We start from the raw sequence: 9,050 nt of genomic DNA, 5'->3' as shown, positions 1-9,050 counted from the left end.
GCATTAACCGAAGAATGTAACAAACTGCGACAAATTGTAATAACAGGTGCGGTAAGTTGTAATAACACCTCTGATTCCTTCTAATTTCAAAAGAAAGTCGATTTGCAGTGTTTGTTTTACTTTGTCAAGTTTAATTCCGTCCTCTATCATGTTTAAAGAAACAGAAATGAGATTTTGAAAAAATTATCCATTTCTATCTTTCCTGCTGTGAAGCTTGTCCAGTAAATTATAATAAAAATGTTGAGTACTTTGTAGCAAAATATGCCGCAAATTGTAATAACTGCGATGATTTTTAAAGGTGCAGCTTTAAGACGAGGTGTCTATAATATAAATTACATGTTTTGTGATGTTATGGGTGGATAAAGTCAACTTGGTCAAGTCAGTGTAGGTTTAATGGCTAGATTGGGATTTGTTCATGTGGGGTAATGCCGTTCACTCGTGATCAACACATCATAATCTAGCTACTTATTTTTGTCATTTTCAAGCACTAAACACTGCCTATATTCCGTTACTTAAGAGTGTGTATGAATTCGACCTTCTTTGGAAATTAGAAGGAATCAGAGATGTTATTACAATTTCCTGCACCTGGTATTACAATTTGCCGCAGTTTGTTACAATTTACGGCACCTCCCTCTCATTTTGAATGATAACAATAATCCAAAATATTGCCTTTTTCTCGTTCTTTTAACATACCATTGGTGGAATGTGACCACGATGAAGTCGAACAAACACTGGAATTCGACTTTCTTTGGAAATTAGAAGGAATCAAAGATGTTATTACAATTTACCGCGCTTGTTATTACAATTTGCCGCAGTTTGTTACAATAAACGGCACCTCCCTCTCAGTTTGAATGATAGAAATAGTGCAAAATATTGCCTTTTTTCGTTCTTTTAACATGCCAGAGGTGGAATGTGACCAGGTGAAGTCGAACAAACACTGGAATTCGACTTTCTTTGGAAATTAGAAGGAATCAAAGATGTTATTACAATTTACCGCGCCTGTTATTACAATTTGCCGCAGTTTATTACAATTTACAGCGCTTTTTATTACAATTTGCCGCAGTTTGGTACAATTTACGGCATCGGCCTCTCAGTTTCGAATGATGGAAATAGCCCAAACTATTTCCGCTTCTTCATTCATTTAACATCCCCGTGATTTCATTTGACCATGATCAAGTTGAAAAACACTGGAGTTCGACTTTCTTTGGAAATTAGAAGGAATCAGAGATGTTATTACAATTTGCCGCACTTGTTATTGCAATTTGCCGCAGTTTGTTACAATTTTCGGTTCCTGCGATGTTTTCAAAGTCAGGGTTGTGATTTTTATAAAGCTGGAATTCGACCTTCTTTGGGAATTAGAAGGATTCTGAGATGTCGATGTTTTTAAAGTCCGGGTTGTGATTTTTATAAAGCTTAGTCTCACATTTTTACATCATGAATGTTTCCTTTCATAATAGGCAATAAAATGTATTTTATTACAATTTACTGCAGAGGTTATTACAATTTACCGCAGTTTTTATTACAATTTACCGCGGTGCAGTTATTACAATTGACCGCTTTTTGTATTACAATTTACCGTGGTATTACAATTTTCCGCAGTATTATTACAATTTGCCGCAGTCTATTACATTTTACCGCGTTATTACAATTTACATCGTCAAACATGTCTCTGTCCAGGTATTGGAACAACTTGTCCCTTGGTTCTTTGCTCTTGATCACACCAACTCTGAACGCTTCGCTTCGTCAGCGAAGATATGAAAGCCCTTCCTGTTAACAGAAGAGAGTCCATTCAGTATGGTGTCCTATAATTGCCATCGTGTGGCGCGTAAAAAAAAAGAACTACGTCGTGGGCGACGTCGCATAAAAAAGACGACGTCTTGCGCGACGTCGCTTTGTTAAATATTTTTTGGCTACAAAAAATAACGGGCGACGTCGTGGGCGACGTCGTGGGCGACGTCGTGGCCGACGTCTGTCTATATCGAGTGGTTATCGGCCTCTGAACGTGGCTGACCAAGGTTACGTCTAAAAGAAGAATCGTTGAACGAAACAGGATTTAAAACGCAAACATGCTTCAGTCACTACCGATACACATTTCTGTCCACCCGAAAATGTTTTGACACCTCTATCCAATCAAATACCACCATAGAATGCCACTGTTCATTGTATGTAAGGCATACCCATCTGCAAATGAAACGATCTCTCTTCCCCACACTCTCAACATAATCACCGCCACTATTGTTCGGTCCGGCATACCTAGGGCCGTCAAAAGTAGCTTAAACCTCACACATGTATCTTGAATTGTGTTTTAATTCACAGATTAGTATTATATCTACGTATATATCACTTTTCCAGCCCTTTTCTCTCTACATTTTCAACATAGCCTCAATCAAAAGTGTTAAGTCTCTGTTGGCCCCACTTGGCCCGGGCTGTCAAAAGCAACTTAAACCTCACACATGTATCATGAAATGTGTCCAGATTAATACATTAGCATTATATCTACCTACATGTCACTGTAAAAAGTTTCAAATCGTAGTATTTGAAGCAAACACGTTGCTCAAAGCGAAGCCCGCTTTTCAACAGAGTTGCTATATCGAAAGCCTTCCGTCTGGCTTGGCCCGGGCTCTCAAAAGTACCTCACCTCAACCTACACCTCACATATGTATCTGAATTTTGATTAAATCCATATAGTCCATGGGCTGATATAGGTGACCATGCCCCCCAAAGGGGGGCAGGTTGGGGAAAATATTGGGAAAATTAGTTTTTGCTTTTTTCACAAATTACATTCTAATAACTGCTTTCTACCAGGACCTGTTTAAATATATTTAAGGTTTATTGATTAGTTACAGGTACAGGAAGACATTTACTTTGAAAAATGCATTGCGTCTAAGGAAAAAATAAAACTTCATAGCTGTTTTTCTACGCTTTCTAGTTGGCAATTGTTTTAAGAAAGTATTCTTGTTTCAATAGCTCTAAAATGACCAAAATTAATGTTACAGGTATACTCAAAGCATGAAAAGACTTTGAGGTGGTTTATTGTAGTCTGGGTGCGGGGGATCTTTCATGCACTGACCCCTTGAAGGCGGCCAGGGGGAAGGGGTAACAATTTCGAAAAATGATTTTTTTCTTTTTTCACAAAATACATTCTAATAACTGCTCTTTATCAGGAACAATGAAAATATTTAACTTTTATTACTTAGTTAGGGGCACAGGAAGACTAACTTTGAAAAATGCATTGCTTAGAAGGGGTAAATCAAACTTGAAAGCTGTTTTTCTACACTAGTTGGCAGTTGGTTTAAGAATGTATTCTTGCTTCAATTGCTCTAAAATGATCAACATTAACGTTACAGCTATACTTAAAGCATGATAGTTTATTCTCACTCTGGCTTCCTATAACATTGAGTTACCATTATGCCGAATCATCATAGATTGTGTCCAGAAGACTCTCAATCTCAGCTTCGTCTGAATCCTCAATTCTACTCAAATCTAAGTTCTTGCTGGATATTATGTCAGTCAACTCTTGTGGAAGGAGGTTGCCTATCGATAATGGTAAATTCCCATCGATATGGAATATAGGTATGATTGTCCCTCTGTTCAAGTCTGGGAGTGTATCTGAACCATGCAGCTATCGTGGAATATCTCTTTTAAATATTTCTGGAAAACTATTTGCTAATATTTTAGAAAGGCGTTTACGTGCCTGGGTTGATCTAAACGACGAGGCTCAAGCTGGTTTTAGACCCGATTATAGTACATCTGATAACTTATTTATATTACAATCATTATATACAAAATACCTATGCAGGCCTAAAGGGTGATTCTATTGCGCTTTCATCGACTTTGATTTTGTTGACCGTAAGAAATTGCTATTCATGTTACATACCAAAGGATGCCATGGCAAAATGTATGATATTTTAAGAAGCATGTATGACTCTGTTGCAGCCTGTGTTAGAACTAATTCTGGCAACACTGAAACGTTAAACACTTCCGCTGGTGTGAGACAAGGCTGTGTACGAAGCCCCTTACTCTTCATCTTTTATTAATGAACTTGTAGATAATATGTATAAATCATGTAATAATGGAATATTTGTTACTCCCACAATCAAGGATTTACTTTTACTTCTGTTTGCAGACAATATTGTTACGTTTTCATTTATGGTAAACGGTTTGCAGAGACAGTTGAATATTCTTCAAACATTTTGTGACACATGGGGATTAGAGTTGAATATGGATAAATCTAGTATAGTTGTTTTTAGAAACGGGGGTATAGTGGCACATTCTGAAAAATGGTCATTCCGTGGCAAAAATATGAATGTTGTTTCATATTATAAATATTTGGGTCTTTTACTTTCCAGCCGATTAAATTGGTCCATGGCATGTAAAACTCTCGCAGCGCAAGCTAAGAAGGCATTATTTTCCATTTTCAAACTTTTTAAGGCTGATAAGTTTGTTTCATTTGATTCTACTTGCTTACTTTTTGACCCCAAAATAGCACCAATTTTGTTATACGGATCAGAAATTTGGGGAGCAAATTATTTCGAAGAAAATTGAAAATGTCCATGCATCATATTTTAAAAGATTTCATTCAATAGGTAAATTTGCTTCCAATAAAGCCATACTTGGCGAAACAGGACGCTATAACATGCATATTGAGAGTCAAATGAGAGTTATTAGATACTGGATTAAACTTATAAGAATGCCTGATTATCGCTACCCCCATCAAAGCTATCAATTATTGTTATCACTAGATAAATGTGGAAAGTATTCATGGGCTTCAGGCGCGGTGGGGTAGCCTAATGTTTAAAGACCCGGGTTCATGGGCTTGTGTGAGATTTCTGTGTCCCCGCCATGATGTTGCTGGAATATTGCTGAAAGCGGCGTAAAACCAAACTTCAGTCAGTCAGTCAGTCATGGGCTTCAGATGGAAAATATGTTTTCAAGCGGGTATTCTTATGTTTGGTTTAAGCAAGATGTTGGTGATATAAAAATGTTTTTGTCAACATTTAAACAACGAATAAAATATATATATATATTCAGAATTGGTATGCATCAGTCAATTCATCCAGTTTTCTTAGTCATTATTCACAATGTAACTCGATGTTCATACCTGAAAAATATATCAGTGTTCTTAATGATAAGTCCCATTTAAGAATTTTTTGTAAATTTAGAATCTCTCTACATGCCTTAAAAATACAACGTTTTAGAAACGATAATAATACATTGGAAGATTTATCATGTTCTTATTGTTCTTCTGGTAAAACTGAAGACGAACGTCACTTATTATTAGTCTGTAAGACTTTCTCTGCCTGCCGAAAGAAGTATTTAAAATGCTCTAATGATGCCCCACAAACGATATATAATGTACTTAATTCTAATAATGCTGATATTATTAAATCTGTTGCCATTTTCATAAAACATTTGATGTCCATCCGTAAATCACATGTAAAACATAATTTCATGTCACGTGACCAATAGTTGTAATTGAGCAACTTCAATTGTACTCTGGGCCACTGGGCCTTAACTACTGAATAAAACCTGTGTGACTGTCTGTCTGTCTGTCTGTCATTGTCCAGGTACTCCATCAATGTCGGGTGGTTATTTGCAAGCCTGAACTTCAAGGTATCTAGTCGTTCCTCCAAATCTCTGTACTTCTTTTAGGGGACAGTCTTTGGCCGGCATTATACTGAAGCATCTTTGCCTCGTTCAGTCCTTGTTCATCTGCCAAGAACTTGGCCATCTCGAATAGGTTGGGATGTTGTTTTCCCACAACTTTCTTGAGACGGCCATGCCAATTGCAACACCCGAGGTTGTTGTTTGTGCGGGGACCGTCAGTATTTTTGGTACAGTCGAAAAGATTCACTTTGACTTCGCTGTGTACAGGTCCGTGGTTGTGGTCTCCAGGTATTTGGGAAATTATGTCGTTCACTGTTAAGACTGATATGCAGTCGTTCTGAATGCATCTCCACGAGATCCATTTTCCCCTTTTCTTCTTGTTCACAATAAACATATAACCATTTACATATATGTATGTTCCACCAGGAGAAGTAGGAACAAACCAATTGTGCATTTTCCATAACTGAATTTGTGGAAATGATGATGAAAACTGTCAATTCCAACATTCTTATAGCTTGCAAGTTTATGTAAGAAATTGAATAACTCACTACTAATGAACTGAGTGAACTAAACTCACTCACTAAACCCGCTGGTTCACATGTCAACCCGCTGGTACAAATGTCATATTTCGTTTCCTGAGTGGACACATTTTACATTTTGTAGAAAACCAGTGTATTGATCCCTTAAAACAACACCGTTTTCACAACATCAAACATCAACTAAATTTGACAGAATTTTTACTTAAGGTGTTCTGGCACTAACCCCTCGATTGGTTTATTTAAATAAGTAGTAATGTTGAACATGAAATCAGTGATTAGAGATCAATAGCAGTACAACTGCATCACAAAAGGTTATTCCCCGATTTTCCAATATAACAACTTCTTACGACGTAAACACGACGTCGCGACGTCGATTTTGTATTTTGTCGTATCGTATTTCTGCACGTCGTTGTCGATCGTTTATGCGATTTTTGTCGTAGATCATTTTCTGCACGACATTTCTGCACGACGTCGTTGTCGACGTAGTCTTTTTTATGCGACGTCGTTCTTTTTGTCGTAGCGCCACGCGATGGCAATTATAGTACACCATTTTTCTAAAAGATTCATACGACAAAGAAGCACTCTTTTTATTATTAACAAATATTGTGGCTTGCAGCTCTTACCAACCAGGAATGGTGGTGCTCATAACAGCTGTGGAGTCAGTGGTTACAGTAGGAAGTGAAGAGGATATGCAGTGCACTGATCAGGAAGAGACGGATACCAGAATCTGCCTTCATGTCAAAGATGCTTTGCAAAAAGGTGCTACAAACATCATGGTTAGCACTGTCTACACAGATGTTGTTGTCCAAACTGGTTGAACTAAAGTCTGCTGTTCAGCTGTAGGTATCATTAGGAAAAGGGAAAAACTTCAGATATTATCACATCAACAGAATATTCCAAGATCTTGGCTGTCGAAGATTAGTGACTGACTGACTGACTGAGTTTGGTTTTATGCCGTTTTTAGCAATATTCCAGCAACATCACGGCGGTCGAAGATTACTGGCGTTTCCCTTTTTCCACGCATTCGCTGGTTCTGACACAACCTACAACTTCAGTGGAAAAGGCAAGAAAAGTGCTTGGAAGACTTGGATGTCCTATGAGGATGTGACTGAGAGATTTCCTTTTCTCCCACAACATCCATTCAAACCTGTGGCCAAAGATTCAGAAGTGTTTTCTTAAGTTTAGCGATTCACATGGATCCTGTCTGACAGCACTACACCAGTGAACATATTCAACGAACTGCGACGAGAGATGTTCTGTCACGGCCGCAAGATTAATATGATAAAGAACTTTCCTCCCACTCAGGATGCTCTGCTACAGCACACCAACAGGAGCTTGTACCAGGCCAGCATATGGCTTACTTGTTTACTTCCCAGACAGAAAGCACCAGAGCCAGAATTATTTGGTTGGACAATGGACAACAATGCATGGCAACCGGTATGGGTGACACTGCCAAAAACTTCACGAAGTTGTCGAACACTTATCAAATGTGGCTTCACGTCTCAGCCTCTGCGTTCAAAGAAGTGCATTGTAAATCTTCTCAACTTCTATGCACATCGCTCTGTAACTGCAATAGGAACTGTTAAAAGTGACTTCAGAATCACAGAGATTGATGTTTGACAAAATGATGTCGCGTGACTGATCAAAACAGTAACTTTTGTCATTTATTGGATGATGAATTATATGTTTAACTAATATACATAAATCTTGTTTGTTATATTTCTTGAAAGTATTATAAATAGATCTTTGAACGGCGAATATATCGCACATATTGCAACAAATGAAGATTTTTTTATAGTTGGCGACCATTCTGGGTGGACTTCAGCACTCTTTGATTTTTGGCGGCCGTCTTGGATTTTTGTGAAAATAGGCTCAAAACATCGGGCAAACACCAAAAATATGTATTAACATTATGTTACCTAGCACCGTGCAAGGTTTTCTGCTTTAATCAAGCGTGGAAAAGTCACCTAGTGTTAGAATTGGAAAAATCCTTGATTTTCGGCAGCCATCTTGGACGCCATCTTAGATTTTTCGGAAAATGGGCAAAGAAAAATCGGGCACACCCCCAAAAAATATGTTTTATCATGATATTCCCCAGCACTTGGCAAAGTTTCATGCTTTAGTCCGGCATGTAACGGTCAACCTCAAAATCGGACCTAAGCCACTGCACTATAGAATACGATATCGAGCTTAAACGGCTTGATCAAATTCCTGTCAACTGCACAACACGAATACATCACATACATGTGCTCTGACAGATGTCTGGATGACTTATTTTTTCAAGTGGTAAATCAATGATAAGGAGAAGAAATAGCGAAGTCAGGGTTTACTGATTCAGATCAAATGAAGAGGAAAAGGTAAGTGTTGCAACACATAGACTGGCCACATAGAACCCAGACAGTTTACTTTTCAGTTTTATTCAAGAAGGAAATGGCCGCCGACATTCCGCCATAAAGTTGGGTGTCTTTACAGGCGACATGACGGATCAGTTATTTAGGTTTGCTGAGTGATACATGTCATCCACCACAGTTGCCTAGATCGATCCTCATAATATCAATCAACAATAACAGAAGGTCGTCATGCTATTTTCACATTCCATCAGCATTCATTTTATCAATCGGGCAGTTAAGCTTCGGACAGATAATCATAGGCTGTTCAGTACACATAAGACTGCAACCAGAATGGAACTGAAACATAAATAACCCCTCTAGAATGTATGTTCTAATGGATTCTGCAGCAGGTCCGAAGGCATGACGGAGACTCTCCAAGTGATTGAGTTACGTTTGTAGCTTCTTTTAGCAATATTCCAGCAATATGAAGACGGGGGACACCAGAGATGGGCTTCACATTTTATACCCACCCGAGAATCGAACATTGGTCTTCGGTGTGATGAGCTAAGGCGTT

This window comes from Haliotis rubra, unplaced genomic scaffold (assembly GCF_003918875.1).
Source record: "Haliotis rubra isolate DU_JTF1 unplaced genomic scaffold, ASM391887v1 Scf1643, whole genome shotgun sequence".
Lineage (NCBI taxonomy): Eukaryota > Metazoa > Mollusca > Gastropoda > Lepetellida > Haliotidae > Haliotis > Haliotis rubra.
This window is presented reverse-complemented; position numbering follows the sequence as displayed.